At 40.9% G+C, this 19,043-nt stretch overlaps 1 long non-coding RNA gene across 2 annotated transcripts in view; it reads left to right on the plus strand.

Moving 5' to 3' along the window:
• LOC115293713 overlaps window positions 1–18,803 on the plus strand; it is a 37,554-nt gene extending 18,751 nt beyond the window's left edge. For both annotated transcript variants that reach the window (XR_003909570.1, XR_003909571.1), the window contains one exon: window positions 18,588–18,803. This is a non-coding gene — a long non-coding RNA (uncharacterized LOC115293713). The remainder of the gene's footprint in view (window positions 1–18,587) is intronic.
• The last annotated feature ends 240 nt before the right edge of the window (window positions 18,804–19,043 follow it).

The raw sequence follows: 19,043 nt of genomic DNA on the forward strand, positions 1-19,043 counted from the left end.
TGAACACCACTGGGGAGCACTATTCATGAACTCAGCACTACCCGCGAGCAACACAGAAGCCAGAAGTGCAGTGTCGACCTCAATTTGCTGGAGAAAATTTTATAGGGTCATAGTCTGTTCAAAATCATGCTTTCCCAATGGAGAAAACTCCTATCCATGCTAAGGTCTAGAAAGAGTCTAGCTTCTGATACAAACGAGAAAAAAAAAAAAAAAGAGGTGCTCTTACAAGGAACCCAGAACCATGGCTCATCCCTTCCTCCCTTCACCCTCCACATCTAATAAGTCGCCCATTTCTATTAATTCTACTTCCTAAATTTCTCAAGTGAATTTATTTCTCTCCATTTTCCTTCCTTTTTCCTTGGTCTCAGCCATGGTCTCCTCTCCCCCTGGACTTCTGAAAAACCTCCTAACTGCTCTATCAGATCTGGTTTTGTTGTTGTTGTTGTTGTTGTTGTTGTTTTGAGAGTGGGGGCAAAGAGGGAGAGAAGTGATCTCAAGCAGGCTCTAAGCTCAGCATGGAGGCCAAAGAAGGGTTCAATCCCAAGACCCTGGGATCAGGACCTTAGCCAAAATCAAGAACTGGATGGTTAACTGACTGAGGCACCGAGGTGCCCCTTCAAGACCTATTCCTATCCTCTCCAATAAATCCTTCACCTTGAGGGCAGGGTGGTATTTTTAAACACAAAGTCACAATGTCACTCCCTTGCTTAAAACCCATTTCTATTACATTTAGTCTACAAGATCTGAGATCTTGAACATCTCCAGCATGATATGGTCCTGCCTAATCTGGCTTATGTCCATTTCCTAACATGAGCTCCCCTGACCCTGTTTCTTTCTCTCACATGACAGCCACACTGGTCATTGTTCAGTGCCTCTAATGAATCAGGTTCTTTTCCACCTCACAGCCTCCATATGTGTAGCTACTTCTGCCTGCAATGCTTTTCCACCTATTTCTTGTCTGACTGCCCTCACTCTTGCTTTATGTGTTAGCTTAAATAAATGTCTCCTCTTCAGTGAAGTAGCTCTTGATCTCCACAGAGAGTGGCTAAGACCGTAGCACCCACTACATGCAACAGCACGTACTTGGAATCAAGTATTCCTTCCACATTTTTCCAGACTATCTTGCTGTAGAATAGAGTTTTATGACTAGCTTCAGTCCACTGGCTGGGAGGGATGGCATTGCTCTGATCTTTAATTGTTACAACTGGGTCACTTCTCCATATATTCTTATTAAAGTAGCTGAAAGCAAAGACCTTCATGATAGTAGAATTGTAAGATTTTTTAAAAAATTATTTTTATTATTTTTGAGAGAAAGGGAGACAGTGTGAGCAGGGGAGGGTCAGAGAGAAAGGGAGACACAGAATCAGAAGCAGACTCCAGGCTCTGAGCGGTCAGCACAGAGCCCAATGTGGGGCTCAAACCCACAAACTGTGAGATGGTGACCTGAGCCAAACTCAGACGCTTAACCCACTGAGCCACCCAGACGTCCCTACAATTGGAAGATTTAACATGAGTGAGAAATAAACCCAAGTTTATTAAGCTATGGTAAACATGGGGGTTTGCACCAGAACGTAATTTAGTCTATCTTGACTAATAGTCTATTAGGTTGTCTTGGTAGTCAATCTCCCATCATCTTGTATTGTTACATGGCTGGCATGTAGCACAGTGTCTGACCTCTAACGGGCCCTGAGAAAATATTTGTTGAATAAGTAAGTGGGTAAAATACTAGAGCGCATACACTGACAATGATTTCCTTTCAAAGAGATTAAAAAAGATTTGGGACAAAACAGTAAAATTCCTGGGGGTACCTGGGTGGCTCAGATGGTTAAATGTCCGACTTCGGTTCAGGTCATGATCTCGCAGTTCCCCGAGATTAAGCCCCACGTCGGGCTCTGTCTGTGCTGACAGTTCAGAGCCTGGAACCTGCTTCGGATTCTGTGTCTCCCTCTCTCTCTCCCCTCCCCGACATGTGCTCTGTCTCTCTCTCTCTCAAAAAAATACATTTTAAAAAACATTAAAAAAATTAAAAAACATAATAAAAAAAAGTAAAATTCTTTGCTAACATTCATAGAAGACTCCAGAGATTCAAGGTCACCTGCAATATGACCCTGAACACTTTACTCCTCTTCCTGGGGTTAGAGAGGATAAATGACAAGGACACAGGAAGTTACAATCCTTGAGAGATTCCCTTTTCAGAAGATAGAAGAAAAAGGCATCACAACAATTATATATCTTATGCCCACTTTATGCAGAAGACATGTCTAGATTAACAATTCGAGAAGAGAGAGGCCTAGGTGGCTCTGATAATTAAGCATCTAACTTCGGCTCAGGACATGATCTCACGGTTCATGAGTTCAGGTCCCACAGTGGGCCCTGTGCTGACAGCTCAGAGCCTGGAGCCTGCTTCAGGTTCTGTGTGTGCCTCTCTACCCCCCAGCCCCCACTGGCACTGTCTCTCTCAAAAACAAACAGAGGCACCTGGGTGGCTCAATTGGTTAGGTATCTGACTTTGGCTCAGGTCCTGATCTCACGGTTGGTGGGTTTGAGCCCCGCGTCGGGCTCTGTGCTGACAGCTCAGAGCCTGAATCCTGCCTGCTTCAGATTCTCTCTCTCTCTCTCTAAATCTCTTTCTCTCTCTCCCCTTCTCCCTCTCCCTGTCCCTCTCTCTCTTTCTTAAAAATGAGGGGCACCTGGCTCAGTCGGTTAAGCATCCAACTTCGGCTCAAGTCATGATCTCACGGTCCATGGGTTCAAGCCCTGGTTCAGGCTCTGTGCTGACGGCTCAGAGCATGGAACCTGCTTCAGATTCTGTCTCCCTCTCTCTGCCCCTCCCCCACTCAGTCTCTGTCTCTGTCTCTGTCTCTCTCTCTCTCTCTCTAAATAAAATAAAAGACATTAAAAAAATTTTTTAGATGAATAAACATTAAAAAAAAAATTAAAAACCAACAAACAAAAACAATGCTGAGAGAGATTTTTGTGAGGGGAAAATATTATCAACCTTCCTTTTCAACTACACACACATATAAAAGACTGTGAATTCAACTATGATTTTTAGTCTTTCATTTATTAAGATATTTGCTTAATAAAAAATCTTGTCAATCATCTTAATAATAAAATAATAAATAATAGAAATAAATACCAATACTTTTCTGGCTTGAAGATAGTACAAATTAAAATGGTACCCCAGAATTTGCTTTCTAGACCTGGTTCCTCTAAAAGCACTATCTTGGTTTATCTTACATTGGAGAAGTCTAGTCATTTCATTCTTTTTTTTAATGTTTTATTTATTTTTGAGAGAGAGAGACAGCATAAGCAGGGGAGGGTCAGAGAGAGAGGGAGACATAGAATCTGAAGCAGGCTCCAGGCTCAGAGCTGGCAGCACAGAGCCCTATGTGGGGCTAGAACCCACGAACCGTGAGATCAAGACCTGAGCCAAAGCTGGATGCTCAACCGACTGAGCCACTTAGGCGCTCCTAGTCATCTCATTCTTGAAAAATATTCAAAGTGTGAAGATACAGGGGAGCCGTCCCACTCCCTCTGGGAGGACACCCCCTGAATCCTCAGGGGGGCAGAGGTCTTGCTGTGCAGCTGCCTCTGGGGGCTCTGTCCAGCCCTCTGGAGAGGCACCAGGATCTCACAGGAGCGTCTCCTAAAAAAACCTGCAACATTAATATGACAAATGGACAGCTAACGTCACAGTGAGTCAAGTCCCAGAAAATATAATTAAGAGAATTACTATGAGGAAGAATGTGGCAATTACAAGCCAACATCGGGCTGAAAGGACGCCATATCAAAGGCTGCCATGCCCTTATTAATCTTACACAACCTCAAGGAAGTAGGGGATCCTTGCACCCTTGACATCCACAAGCAAAGAGCAAGGGCAGCCCTCTTGCTTCTGCAGCACCAGGAGTAAATATGTCCTGGAGGCAGCCTATGCATAGAGAACATTGCAATTAAAAGTAAAAACCATCCAGGCAACAATACAACAGCAAGGGAAGATGGGAAGACCATGAGACTGGGAGTGAGGAGACCTAGCTTTGGACATGGAGTAGCCACTGGCTTTTTGGTTGCCCTTGAACAATAGACTTCTACTCACTGGTTCTTGGTTTCTCTGTGTGCATGGGGAGAGCCTTTGAAAGGATTCCCTTAGGGTGTCTGGGTGGCTCAGTCACTTAAATGTCCAACTCTTGATTACAGCTCAGGTCATAATCTAACGGTTCATGGGATGGAGCTCCGCATCGGACTCTGCACTGACAGTGTGGTGCCTGCTTGGGAGTCTCTGTCTCCCTCTCTCTCTGCCTCTCCCCTGCTCATGTTCTCTTATTTAGTTAATTAATTAAATGGGCCCACTGTGTTAAAACTCTGTCCTCAAAAGCTCCAGCCCAAAAATTCTTGGAGGCCTCCAAACTTCCTTTCCTCTTAATCCCAAACAGCTCCACCTGGAGCGCAAGGTGAAACATCATTTGAACAAAGGATGTTTACATAACCACCCTGTTAACTGTCTTTTCTCTTTAACAAGATTGACTGGATTTCATCCCCTTTGGTTTCATATAATGGGAGGCTGAGCCAGCTCCCTTCACAAGGTGAGTTGAGTCAGATTTATTTCAACTGGGCCAGCCCCCAAAAGAAACCCTAAAGAGGATACCAACCTAGCCAGGTAGTTGGTCTTTGATTTCAATCCATCTGTGTGAGCACCTTCCTTCAATAAGCTGCCTGGGGTGACAAAGGTATAAAGATGACCCAAGCAAGCCTACCTTACTTGTGCTCTGTATCTTCCATTTACCATTTCATGTCCTCTCTCCAACCTTCTCCACCCAACTCTCTGCTCCAAGAGGCTTACTTGCTGGGTAAATGTAGCCCTGGTTCTCTGTTACTGGTTGGATTTAGAAAATAGAGAGTCCCAGCAGGAGGGGATATTCAGGGAGGAAAATCACACAAGAAGGGGTATCTACCTTCTTCTTCCTTGGAGGGTAGAACTGAACGTTACAACTCCTCACAAGATGGCTTTTTCTAAATTACTCTCTTCTTCTGGTTCCAGTGACATTTCCTTTACCATTTTACTTTTAAGAAGTTTTTTAAAAATTTTTAGTGGGGGAGAGGGACAAATTAGGGGAGAGCAGAGAGGGAGGGAGGGAGAGAGAGAGAGAGAGAGAGAGACAGAATATTAAGCAGAGAGAATACTAAGCAGACTCCAAGCTCAGTGCAGAGCCCAACACAAGGCTCTGTCTTACAACCCTGGGATCATGACCTGAACCCAAATCAAGAGTCAGATGCTTAACCAACTGAGCCACCCAGGTACCCCCTTTCTTACTTTTTATATTTTTATTTTATTATGGAACCAACACTTAATATGAGATCTAACCTCTTAAAAATTTTAAATGTTTATTTATTTTTGAGAAACAGAATGCAAGCAGGAGGAGGGGAGAGAGGGAGACACAGAATCGGAAGCAGGCTCCAGGCTCTGAGCTGTCACAACAGAGCCTGATGTGGGGCTCAAACTCATGAACTGTAAGATCATGACCTGAGCTGAAGTTAGATGCTCAACCAACTGAGCCACCCAGGTGCCCCAAACCTCTTGACAAATTATTAATAACAAAGTGTACAATACTGTGTTGTTAATTATGGCACACTATTGTACAATAGATTTCTAGAAATTATTCATCTGACATAGCTGAAACTTTGTGCCTGGTGATTGCTAACTCCCCACTTCTTCCTCCTCTAGCTCCTGATAATCACCATTACACTCTCTGGTTCTACGACCTTGAATATTTTAGATATTTCATGTAAGTTGCAATCATGCAATATTTGTCCTTCTGTGACTGCCTTATTTCACTCACTATAATGTGCTCATCCATATTGCTACATGTTACAGAATTTCCTTCCTTTGTAAGGTTGAATAATATATATAATAATTATAATATTTATGATATAATATATATTTATCCCATTTTGTATCCATTCATCTGTTCGGGAACATTTACATTGTTTCCACCTCTTGGCTATTATGCATAGCAATGCAATGAACAGAGGAGTACTAATATCCCTTTAGGATTCTGATTTCAATACTTTTGCATAAATACCCCAGGGTAAAAAACCAGGCATTATTGGATCCTATGATAGTTCTATTTTTGATGTTTTGAGGAAACTCCATACTATTCTCCATAGCATCTACCTAATTTACCTTCCCACCAACAGTGCACAAGGAAGTGTTCCAATTTCCCCACATCTTCACCAACACAGGTTGTCTTTTGTATTTTTTATAATAACCACACCAACTGGTGTGAGGTGATATCATGTTGGTTCTGATTTGCATTTCCTTGATGGCTAATGACAATGAGCTTTTTACATATACCTTCTGACCATTTGTGTGTCTTCTTTGGAGCAAGTCTTTAGCCCATTTTTAAATCAGGTTATTAGGGGTATTGAGTTGTAAGTGTTCCTTACATATGCTGATATTAACCCCTTATCAGTATGTAGATTGCAAATATTCTCTCCCCTTCAGTAGGTTGCCTTCAGTTTTTGATGGTTTCCTTTGTTCTGTTGGCATTTTCTAGTTGGATGTAGTCTCGCTTGCTTATTTTTGCTTCTGTTGCCTTTGCTTCTGGTGTCAAATCCAAAAACTTAATGCCAAGACTGATGCCAAGGAACTCAGCCCTATGTTTCTTCTGGAAGCTTTATAGTCTCAGGTCTTAAATTTAAATCTTTAATTCATTTTGAGTTGATTTTGGTGTATGGTGTAAGAAGTCCAGATTCAGTCTTTTGCATGTGGCTGACCAGGTTTCCCAGCACCATTTCTTTTCATATACACCCTTTGTAATTTTGAGATAATTTCCTCTATTCCCATTGTTGCTGGGGGGTTTTGAGTTTTTATCATAAAAAGGTGTTGAACTTTGTCACATGCTTTTTCTGTATCTATTGGGATATGGATTTTTATCCTTCAGTCTTTTTTTTTTAGTAGTCTCCAGGCCCAGCATGGAACCCAACATGGGGCTCAAATTCATGACCCTGAGATCAAGCCCTGAACTGAGATCAAGAGTTGGATACTGAACCACTCAGACACCCCTACCCTTCATTCTACGAATGTAATATATTGTGATTATTAATTTACCTATGTTGAACCATCCTTGAATCCCAGGAATAAACCCCACCTGATCATGGTGTATGATCCTTTTAACGTACTGTTGAATTTAGTTTGCTAGTATTTTGTAGACGATAACTAGAATTTTTATTAGCTAGTATTTTGCATTTATGTTCATAAGGAATATTGGCCTACAATTTTCTCTTCCTCTAATGTCTTTGTCTGGCTTTGATATCAGATAATGCTGACCTCATGAAATGAGTCTGGGATGTTCCCTCCTTTTCACTTTTTTGGAACTTTGAGAAGGATTTGTGTTAATACTTCTGAAAATATTTGGTAGAATTCACAAGTGAAGCCATCTGGTCTTGGACTTTTCTGGGACATTCTGGATCACTGAATCAATTTCCTTATTTATCATGAATCTGTTCAGACTTTATTTATTCATGATTCAGTCTTAGAAGGTTCATGTTTCTAGCAATTTATGCATTTTCTAGAGGATATCCAGTCTACTGGGGTATAGTTTTTCACTGTAGTCTCTTGGGATCCTTTTTAATTTCTGTGGCATCAGTTGCAATATCTCCTCTTTCATTTCTGAATTTATTTTAGTCTTCTCATTCTTTTTCTTAGCTAAAGATTTGTTAATTTTGTTTATCTTTTCCCAAAAAAGCCACCTCTTCCTTCTCTTGACTTTCTCTATTTGTCTTCCTATTCTCTATTTCATTTATTTCTACTCTAATCTTTATTATTTCCTTCTACTAACTCCTGAATTTAGTTTGCTCTCTTTTTTGCAAGTTCCTTGAGGTATAAAGTTGTTTACCTGAGGTTTTTGTTTTATTGAAGTATAGTGACATATAATATTATATTAGCTTCCGGTGTACAACATATTGATTCAACAACTCTATGCAGTACTCACTGCTCACCACAGGCGTACTTACCATCAGTCACCATACTATTTTATTACTATATTATTGACTGTATTCCCTTGACTGTACTTTTCATCCATGTGACTTATTTATTCCATAACTGCAAGTGTGTACTGCTTAATCCCTTCCCTTATTTCACCGTCCCTCTGGCACCCACCAGTTTGTTCTCTGTATTTACAAGTCTATTTCTATTTAGCTTGTTTGTTTTTAGATTTCATATATTTATTGATTTCAGCTTTGCCTTTTTTTTTTTTACACCTTTTCTTCTGATTTTCCATGGGTTATTTTTTCAAATGTCTTGAGTAGAATGTGTACTTTATTTCCATTCGTACTTGTTTAGGAAGAGTATACAGTTCCAAATTCTTTTCTGAACTCAGAAGTGGCCTTCACCAGGAGTTTCCATATGGAATATGACAATTATAACTTAATTTCTTAATGTCGTAATAATACTTTCAACTTTCTCTTCTTGTTCAGTGATGTCTCTAGGTTTTTGAAATTTTCAACTGTATGGGAGAGGTTTTTGTTTTGCATTAACTCCTACTTTTACTGCATTGTGATCTGAAGGTAGGATCCCACCATTCCTATGTTTTTTTAAAGTTATCAAGGTTTGCTTTGCGACCTAACAGAACCAAGAATGGTAGGTCAGAAGCTGGAGACCCAGAGAGGATCTGCAGTTCAAGTCTGAAGGCAGTCTGCTGCAGAACCACCCCCCTCTCACCCCCTTTCAGGGAAGGTCAGTCTTTTTTCTGCGAAGACCTTCACCTGACTAGATTCAGTCCACCCCCATTCTGAGGATAAGCTGCTTTACTCAAAGCCCACAGATTTAAAACATTAATCTCATGTAAATATAGCTTCACAGAAACATCTAGAATAATGCTGAACCAAATACCTGGGTACCATGGTGTAGTCAAGTGGAGATGTAAAATTAACCATCATATCCATATTCCAGAACAATCTAAAGAACATATTCTTCCAGGCCTATGGTTTTCAAAGTCTACCATATGAAAGATTTACCTAGAAAATATGCTAAGTGCACACTCCCAGGCCTAGAAGATGCATAAGCTCCTGTTAGTGGCAGCTACCATCAAGTTACTATCTTTTAGTGCTGAGGTAGAGCCTGGGAATCAGAATTTTATCTCCTCAGATGTTTCTGATTCAGGTGATCTAATGACATATTTGTGAGAAATGGCCCCAAGACATCCTCTTAAGTGCCTTCAAAGGGGCCTGACGACATCCTTGGGAATAGAGGGAAGACCAGGAGAAAACTTTATTTCCTCAATATTTTCATATATGTGAAGTGTGGTTTAAAAAAATATCGAGTTTAGGAGTGCCTGGCTGGCTCAGTCGGTAGAGCATGCGACCCTTGATATCAGGATCTTGAGTTCAAGACCCACATTGTGCGCGGAGGCTACTTAACTTTAAGAACAAAACACAAAACAAGTATCAAGGTTAGACTTTTATTCAAAAATTTTTAAATGTTTTTTTTTAATTTATTTTTGAGAGACAGAGCACAAGCAGCAGAGAGGCAGAGAGAGGGGGAGACACAGAATCCAAAGCAGGCTCCAGGCTCTGAGCTGTCAGCACACAGCCCAACGTGGGGCTCAAACCTACAAACTGTGAGATCATGACCTGAGCCGAAGTCGGCCACTTAGCCAACTGAGCCACCCAGGCGCCCCAAGGTTAGACTTTTAAAAGTAGACAAGTCATGAAGGACAATATGCAATCTGGCAGGAAATACAGAAAAGCACTTGTTTACTATTTTATCTCAAGATAGAAAGGACTTGGGAATAATTCGTATGTATGTGAGGGTCTCCAGATTCTTCTTGTCAAACCTCCTGGAAAAAGTACATCCTTCCAGCCACTGGTCCCACCTTAAGGCTCAGTCCAAAATGAATGGTGCTGGACTTAAGGCTGCGATATGTCCCACAGATCCTCCTATGGGACTGAAAGATCTGATGCTCTGGGGAGTGCAGAGGCTGGCAGACCTCCAGGGTCAGCTCCAGAAATTGGCTGAACACAGCGCCTTAGCCCTTGCCACACCTCCTTCCAGGCGCAGCGTGAATCCAGGGATGGTCAATGCAGGAACATATGGGTGATGCCCCTTTGCCATGTGCATTAACACCTTGTTCATTTCAGAACTTCCCACAGGCCATTGGAGAATATTCTTGAGACTGCTTTGCAGCCTAACTTCCTCTGGCCAGTCCTGCTTCCTCCCATTTTCCTCCCCTCCCCCAGGTGTTGAGGATTCCCTAGGAAATCTTCCACACACCAGTATCCATCTCAGAGTCTGCTGGGACATCGATGTGGGTGGGGAACCCAATTTCTTTTCTTCCTTCCTTCCTTCCTTCCTTCTTTCTTTCTTTCTTTCTTTCTTTCTTTCTTTCTTTCTTTCTTTCTTTCTTTCTTCTTTCTTTCTTTCTTTCTTTCTTTTTCTTTTCTTCTTCCTTCCTTTCTTCCTTTCTTTTCTCAAGTTAATTGACACACAGTGTAGTCTTGACTTCAGGAGTAGAATCCAGTGATTCATCACTTACATACAACACCCAGTGCTCATCCCAACAGGTGCCCTCCTTAATACCCATTTTCCCCTCCCCCATCAATCCTCAATTTGTCTCTGTATTTAAGCATCACTTAGGGTTTGCTTCCCTCATGCTTTTCCTTCCATATTTTTCCTTCTATTCCCCCATGGCCATCCGTTAAGTTTCTCAGATTCCACACATGAGTGAAATCATGTGATACCTGTCTTTCTCTGAGTGACTTATTTCACTTAGCATAATACCCTCCAGTTCCATCCACATTGTTGCAAATGGCAAGATTTTATTCTTTTTCATCTCCGAGTAGTATTCCATTATATGTATGTACTACATCTTTATTCATTTATCTGTTGATAGACATTTGGGCTCTTTCCGTAATTTGGCTATTGTTGACAGCACTGCTATAAGCATTGGGGTGCACCTGCCCCTTTGAATCCAGCACTCCTGCATCCTCTGGATAAATTCCTAGTAGTCCAATTGCTGAATCATAACATAGTTCTAGTTTTAATTTTTTAGGAAACTCCACGCTGTTTTCCAGAGTTGCTATACCAGAAGAAGCCAATTTCTAATGGCAGGGAAAGGCTCTGAGGCTGTTGGTCCTTTCTCCCCCAATCAGGATCCTCTTCCCATGCCTCTATAGTTAATTAGCTCCTTTCACTGAATAAGAAGATTCCTTCCTACAGTTGTGAATGAAGTAGTCTCAGTGGCCACACTAAAGGGAGGTGACAGAATACCATCTGGTTTGCATCAAGCACCAGAAACTGCATTCTGGGGAACAAAGTAGTAGGGAGACCCATTGCTTCCCAATGCACGCACCCTCCTGCACACCATTTTCCCCAAGGCGCGTGCACATGAGTCATGGTAAGATAATGAAGGTATTAGACCTAGCTTCCAATAATGCATTTCCCGGCACATTAGGAAACCAACACCTTAGAGGTCAATGTTCTGCTCTAACAACTAAAATGGAAGCCATTAAGCTAGCGGTTGATATCTTATTATTTCACATTTAGATAGCCACAGAGAACAACGGCGCTTGAAAACGTCTGAGAAAATGGAAATAATACTACTCTACTGCCAGTGACCCCTCGACAGCCATTAAAAATTCAGTTGTCAAATAAGCAGCATTGCAAGGGCGTCCTCTTGTTTCAGAATAAGCTGGGCAGGAGGTACTATTTAAATCTCTACGCTGGAAATCCGTCTTACCAGCTTTCAGGGACACTGGATGTATGCATTTATCTGGAAATCAGAAGTGATTTCTGTCAGTCCCTTGTTGTAGTCACATTTCAATTAAAAACCTAAAGGAGCCCTCTTATCAGGCCCCAGCATTCCATCTGAGTCATCACCAAATACACTCACCCTGGACACAGGATTTGTACTCTCTTTTGCATTGACTACCGAAGTTATTCCAGCTTAAATCTGGTTTTGCTCAGCAACTTACTTCTCAAAATAAGAGATTAGGTTTTTACTTAGCAGGATACATTGCCTTCCTCCACCAAAGTAAACCCAACCTCTCAGAATTATATTTTACATAAACGCCAGAAAAACTGAGATGCACTTAATAGTGATTTGTTGAGATAAATTATTTTTTAAACTTTTTAAATGTTTTATGTTTGAGAGAGAAATAGAGTGCAAGGAGAGAAGGGATATATATATATATATATATATATATATATATATATATATATATAGAGAGAGAGAGAGAGAGAGAGAGAGAGAGATTGAGAATCTGAAGCAGTCTCCAGGCTCTAAGCTGTCAGCACAGAGCCTAACGTGGGGCTTGAACTCATCAACCGCGAGATAATGACCTGAGTCAAAGTCAGATGTCTAACCAACTGAACCACCCAGACTCCCCGAAATAAATTAGTTTTTATTAAATTAGGGCATTTAAATGCTGGCCCTTAGCAAAACCCAGCAATGTTTATTTATATTTGAGAGAGAGACAGAGAGACAGTGTGTGAGTGGGGGAGGGGCAGAGAGAGAGAGGGAGACACAGAATCTGAAGCAGGCTCCAGGTTCTGAGCTGTCAGCACAGAGCCTGACTCAGGGATCAAACTCACCAACCATGAGATCATGACCTTAGCCTAAGTCAGGTGCATAACTAACTGAGCCACCAGGCACCCCAAATAAAAATAATTATTAATGAGAGTACCTATTTATTCTTTCACCCAGAAAATGTATCATATTTGTGATGTCAATTACCAAATAATAATCAAATGTTTCTATATTTTCAAGGAAAACTATTAATGGCATATTGGGAGGAGGTTTCCAAACCGCACAACTTCTAAAATCATGGTTAAGTCTGTAAATATTCAATACTAGAGAAGATATTCTATATCTATATTCATATATATTCATGTACATATTCACACGTAAATAAAGCCCTTTTACTTTTAAACATACCCACTAGATCCAGGGTATTTAAATTAGGAGTAGGGATGCCAAGAATGTTATTTCCCTGCAAGATTTTGATGAGTTAATCTTAGAATTCATAAAACTTAGAGCCTGAAGGCCTGGAGAAATCTTGGTAAGCTTACCCGCCAACTTTAGTTTAACCACAAGAACACAGAGACTCAGCAAGATTGAACTGAGATACAGTGAAATGAGAGCAAAGGCTTCAGAGCCTAAAGCACATACCACGGTTCAAATACCACTTAGTTTGAGCAAGTTACAAAAACCCCTCAGCCTCAGTTTCCTCATCTGTAAAATGGAAATAATAAAAGTTAACTGAAAAGTCATTTTAAGATGAGGAGAGGGACACCTGGGTGGCTCAGTCAGTTAAACATCAGAGTCTTGATTTCAGCTCAGGTCATGATCTCACAATTCATGAGTTCAAGCCTCTGTGCCAATAGTGTGGGGCTTGCTTGGATGTCTCTCTCCCTCTCTCTCTGCCCCTCCCCTGCTCGCTCACTCGCTCTCGCTCTCTCTCTCTCTCTCTCTCTCTCTCTCTGAAAAATAAACATTTTAAAAAAATGAGTAGAAAAAAATAAATAAAATAAAATTTTTAAAAATGAGTAGGAATATCAAAGAGTGAACACAAGTCTCCCAATTAATTATGATACTAATTCCTATTACATGTGCCCAGTAATTTAGCAGGTGCTGCGGCAAAGTAGAAAATGTAAGTGCAAAGTGAGGCTAAAAATAATTTTAAAAATTTTTTCATTAAGGTATAATTGATGCACAATGACATTAGTTCCAGGGGTACAACAAGTTGACTCAACTTCTCTATAGTTATGCTGTGCTCCCCGCAAGGGGAGACACCATCTGTCACCAGACAACGCCATTACAATGCCACTGACTGAAGATATTTTTAAAGGATCCAAAGTTGAGAAAATACTGGATAAACTGTGAAGTGGGATAGTGACCCTGGACTGGGAGAGAAACTTTGAGAGCAGGAGGAGAAATGGCTTTTTCAGCCCATACAAGAAGCTTAAGAGATAAGTCCTAAGACCCTCATAGTCTCTGATTAAAACAGGAGGAGACTGACTTCCACCCTCTCTGTCCGCATGCATCCCCCGGCCTCCTGGGACCCCGTGTGAGCTTATTTTCCCTCCAGTTCCATGCATTGTTTCTCAGTAACCATGTTTATCATTAACCACGATTTTACCAGGATTAATCCTGGGCTAGAAACAGGACCTGACCCTAATCATTTTTCAGCCTGTTGATCCTGATTTCCATCTGGCACCTTATCACTGACCCTAATGGAAATTTATGGAGCCATTAAAATCACAGAGGAATTGAATGTATGTTTCCTTTATTTGCAGAAGTGCTAATAAATGACTCTATAGGTTGCAAAGAAGACTATAACAGTCCAAAAGAAAGGTTTTTTTTTTTTAAAGGTTATTTATTTATTTTTGAGAGGGGGTGGGAAAGCAGAGGGACAGAGAGAAGGAGAGAGAGAATCCCAAGCAGGCTCTGCACTCTCAGCACAGAGCCCAATGAGGGGCTCGAACCCACCAACCGTGAGATCACACTACCTGTGCCGAAGCTGGATGCCTAACCGACTGAGTCACACAGGTGCCCTACAATGTTGTTTTTTTTTCAAATGAGGATTCTTTTTAAATGAAAGATGCTTTTTAAACGAAGAATACTGCAGTCAAGTAAACATTTAGAACATACTATGGGATCAATATTCTAGAAAATACAGATCGCCGAAGTATAAGCAATTTCAGGATGTTTACGTCTAACTGGAGATAGGACTAAGCCACAGAACACCAGGACTGAACTACTAAACTCATTAGGATATCTTGTGCGAGCTAAAGAGATCAGACAGTAAAGACACCACTTTCCCTGGCTCTTTCACATATATAATTACAGTTGACGTACATAAAAACCCCGTGAGCAGAGCATTACTATTTCCACTTGACAGGTGATAAACGAACAATCAAAAGCCCTTCAGGCTCTGACTCCAGCTCAGTACACCCAGCTCTAAAGGGACCACATAATATAAACACAGAGCTTTCCTACCCAGCGTCTGTACCCCCTACCCCATCTTTTCTCTTGAAAGCCAAGATTTTGTGTATCAAAGGGTCTTCTGGGAAGCTGGTCCCACCCCACATCCAGGGTATCCCCGGTGGCTTTGTGATCATGCATTCACTCACTCATAACTGGACCAGGAGTAGACTCTTCATCCAATTCTGTCCAGTCCTGCTGTGGTGCCTGCCCAAGGGCCTCCTGAAAAATGGTTTTGTGATTCGTAAGAGGGAATTAAAAGACAGTCTCCCTCTTCCCCTGGTCATTGCTGGATGTCAATGCTATGTCCGGGAACAACACGGCCAGCAAGCTGCTGGGCTTAGGAAACAGTTAACACAGGGCAGAAGAATGTAGGGACAGTAGGACCTAAGTTCTCGATTGCATCTTTGAGGGGCCAACCGCCATCTCTGAATTCCTTCTCACTTATGGAAGTCCCGTTATGTGAAATGAGGAATTACCTTATTGGTTAACCAGGTGAGAGCACTTTCCTGTGTTCTGATTTTTATTTCAACTAGCCACTGAATGCATCCTAAAAGTTCTCTGAGACACAAAACCAGGATTCCAGTGCAGGCCTGCAGGGGGCCTTGCCCCCGTTTTCCCACCTTGCAATGTTCTCCTTCCTCCTCCTTGGAGGAAGTAGGACTCTCACGGGGGGGTTAGGACTGAGAACTTAACTTTGGATATGCCCAAGGGTGGAGGAATCAAAGAGTTGGGATCATGAGTTGGGATCATGAAGCCACTATTGCAATGCTCCGCTCCTACCACCAATGGAGCATTTTCTTTGTCCTGAATTTAAGATTCTGAGTCACAGGCAATACTGTGTGCTTCTGTTTATTGTCATCACCAGATTTGTCTTTCTTACTCCTTCTCTTCCACGAGCAAACTGGACAGATTATGTTTCTATTCTGCAAACTAAGTTCATCCACCAGCCACTGATCCCACAGTATTGCTTAAAACCTACACCTCGTGTTCAGCACCATCGATGACTACTATTGAGAACACTGTCTATACCCTTGGGGAGGCCATGCTGTGGTCAAGACACAAAATGGCAAAGATAATAAAAATAACCATCATTAGGGGCGCTGGTGGCTCAGTCGGTTAAGCATCTGACATCAGCTCAGGTCATGATCTTGCTGTCTGTGAGTTCAAGCCCCATGTTGGGCTCTGTGCTGACAGATCAGAGCCTGGAGCCTGCTTCAGATTCTGTGTCTCTCCCTCTCTCTGCCCCTCCCCCGCTCATGCTCTCTCTCTTTCTCAGAAACAAACATTAAAGAAATTTTTTAAATTACCTCATAAAATTTTTTAAAATAACCATCATTTATTGGTTCATATTAAGGGCAAGATAGAGTACCAGGTATTTTACCTACATTTCTCCCTCGTACACATTGGGTGAATGGTAAGTATTAGAAGAATATATATAAGCATTTAACAAAATGGCTCTTCATATTGATAGTTAGACCAAAAAAATCAACATCTATTCCCAAAAATACTTATTGCACAAGGGCACTGAGATAGATGATGAGCGATTTACTACTTCATTTTTCCAAATTTTCTGTAATGTTTTAATACTGTTTTTAAAACTAAAAATGCATGAATCTGATTCATGGCATGAGTCAATTTCTCTGCATCTGTCTCCTCTGAAAAATGAAGATGACTGTTAGCCACTAGGTATTTGTAAGAACAGTTTTAAATGATAAACTACATGTAAAAAGCTTATATAAGATTAGCGAATTCTTAACATTTATTCCCTTTCCTCTCTGGCAGAAGATAGCATTTCATTATTCTGCCTAGCAAAAATGCCAGTACTAAATTTGGATAATCCAATCTCATTGATTCCTAATGGAAAGCATTAGCATAGATGAAAGGAAAAACCAACTATGTTTTTTTATCCGTTGAAATTGTTTAAAGCCATGAAGCACATCAGGGGGAAATAATCTATGGCACAAAGATGTTTCTTGATTGTAAATGATAGTTCCATTCTTTAAATTTCCTCTCAAGTCAGAAGGTAATTTCTCCTCCTAAAGCATAACTGCTAGAACATCAACACCAACAATAATATATACGTGAGCTGAAAAACCAAAGGATCATCTCAACAGGTACAGAAAAATCATTTGACAAAATTCAATACCCACTAGTTGTAAAAAGCTCTCAGTAAACCAAGAATAGAAGGGAACTACCCCAATCTGATGAAGACTACCTTACAACAAAAAAAGTATAACTAATATTGTACTTAATGGTGAAAGAATGCTCTCCCCCTTAGAGCAGGAAGAAGCCAGGGCCGACTCTCACCACGTTTTTTGTGGGTTTTTTTGACAAAGGGAGAGAGAGAGCATGAGTGAAGGGAAGGGCAGAGGGAAAAGAGAATCCTAATCCAGGTCTATGCTCAGGACAGAGCCCAACATGGGCTTGATCCCACAAACCATGAGGTCATGACTTGAAGCAAAACCAAGTGTCAGACGCTCAACCACCTAAGCCGCCCAGATGTCCCTCACCATTTCTATTTAATGTTGTATTAGAATTTCTAGTCACCTTAATAAAGCAAACAAAAAAACGAACAAAAAGACAAAGAGATTGGAAAAAAAGAAGTAAAATTGTCTTTATTCCCAGACAGCATGATGTCTGCATAGAAAATCCTAACAAGTCCGGGCGCCTGGGTGGCTCAGTCAGTTAAGCATCTGACTTCAGTTCAGGATCTCTTGGTTTGTGGGTTTGAGTCCCACGTCAGGCTCTGTGCTGAGCTCAGGGACTGGAGTCTGCTTCAGATTCTGTGTCTCCCTCTCTCTGTGTCCCTCCCTGGCTTGCACTCTGTCTCTCGAAAATAAATAAATGTTTAAAAAAATTAATAAAAAGAAAAAAATTCTAACACATCTATAAGAACTTTTTTAGATCTATTATACAAGTTATCAAGGTCACTGGATACTAACAATATGAAAACTAGTTATATACAGATTAGCAAATTTTGGCTTACCACAGAAACTTAAAAAAAAACTATTAGCAATGTAATCGACATCAAAAAACAAGAAATATTTAGGGACCAACTTAACCAACTATGTGTAAGAGCTACACCCTGAAAATCAAAGATATTGTTAAGAAATTTTAAAAGACCTAGAAAGGGGCACCTGGCTGGCTCAGTTGCTTAAGCACCCAACTCTCATGGTTCATAGGATCGAGCCCTGCTTCTGGCTCTGCACTGACGGTGTGGAGGGGATTCTCGGCACACCCTCCCACCCCACCCCTCCCTCATGTGCCCTCTTGCATGTGAGCACTCTCTCAAAAATAATAAACATTTAAATAAAAGATTCTCTCTCTTCCTCTGCGCCCCCTCTGCGAGTGAGTGCATGTGTTCTCTCTTTAAAAAAAAATTAAAGTTAAATTAAATTAAAAGACCTAAATAAATAGAGAGTTATGTCAATAAATGGAAAAATTCAATGTCATCAGTTCCCTACAAGTTGATCTGAAGATTCAACACCCCAAAGCGCCAGGAGGTTTTTTTCAGAGATAGCAACAAGTTGATTCTAAGATGTATATGAAAATGTAAAGAACTTAAAATAGCCAGAATAATTGTCTGTGGTTGTTTTTTTTAAGTTGGAGGACTTACACTAACTGAGTTATGAAAAGGCTACATTGGTCAAGACGGTTTGGCATCGGGGGAGATCCCACAGAGATCAACAGAACAGAGCTCCGAAATAGACCTGCATATACATAGACAGCTGATTTCGACCAGGATAAGGTAGCTCCACGGACAAGTATGCTGCACCAACTGGATATGTCAAAAATAAAAATAAAGAGCATTGACCTCTTGTTCTGTTTCCAGAACAAACCAGTTGTGACTTTAGGAACCAGTTCCGTAACTTAAGCCTGATTCTCACTTGTTTAAACAGAAAGACCTTTCTTTCTCTTACGTTTTTAAAGTTTGTCTTACTTACTTGACATTTAATGTCTTTACATACATTCTCTCCTGTTGTTGTTGATGATGTTGTTTTCAAAAATGCAAATAAAAAAAAAGCACAGGCAAGATGCTTGAGTAAACAGGTATTTTCA

The sequence above is a fragment of the Suricata suricatta genome, chromosome 6, assembly GCF_006229205.1.
Source record: "Suricata suricatta isolate VVHF042 chromosome 6, meerkat_22Aug2017_6uvM2_HiC, whole genome shotgun sequence".
Lineage (NCBI taxonomy): Eukaryota > Metazoa > Chordata > Mammalia > Carnivora > Herpestidae > Suricata > Suricata suricatta.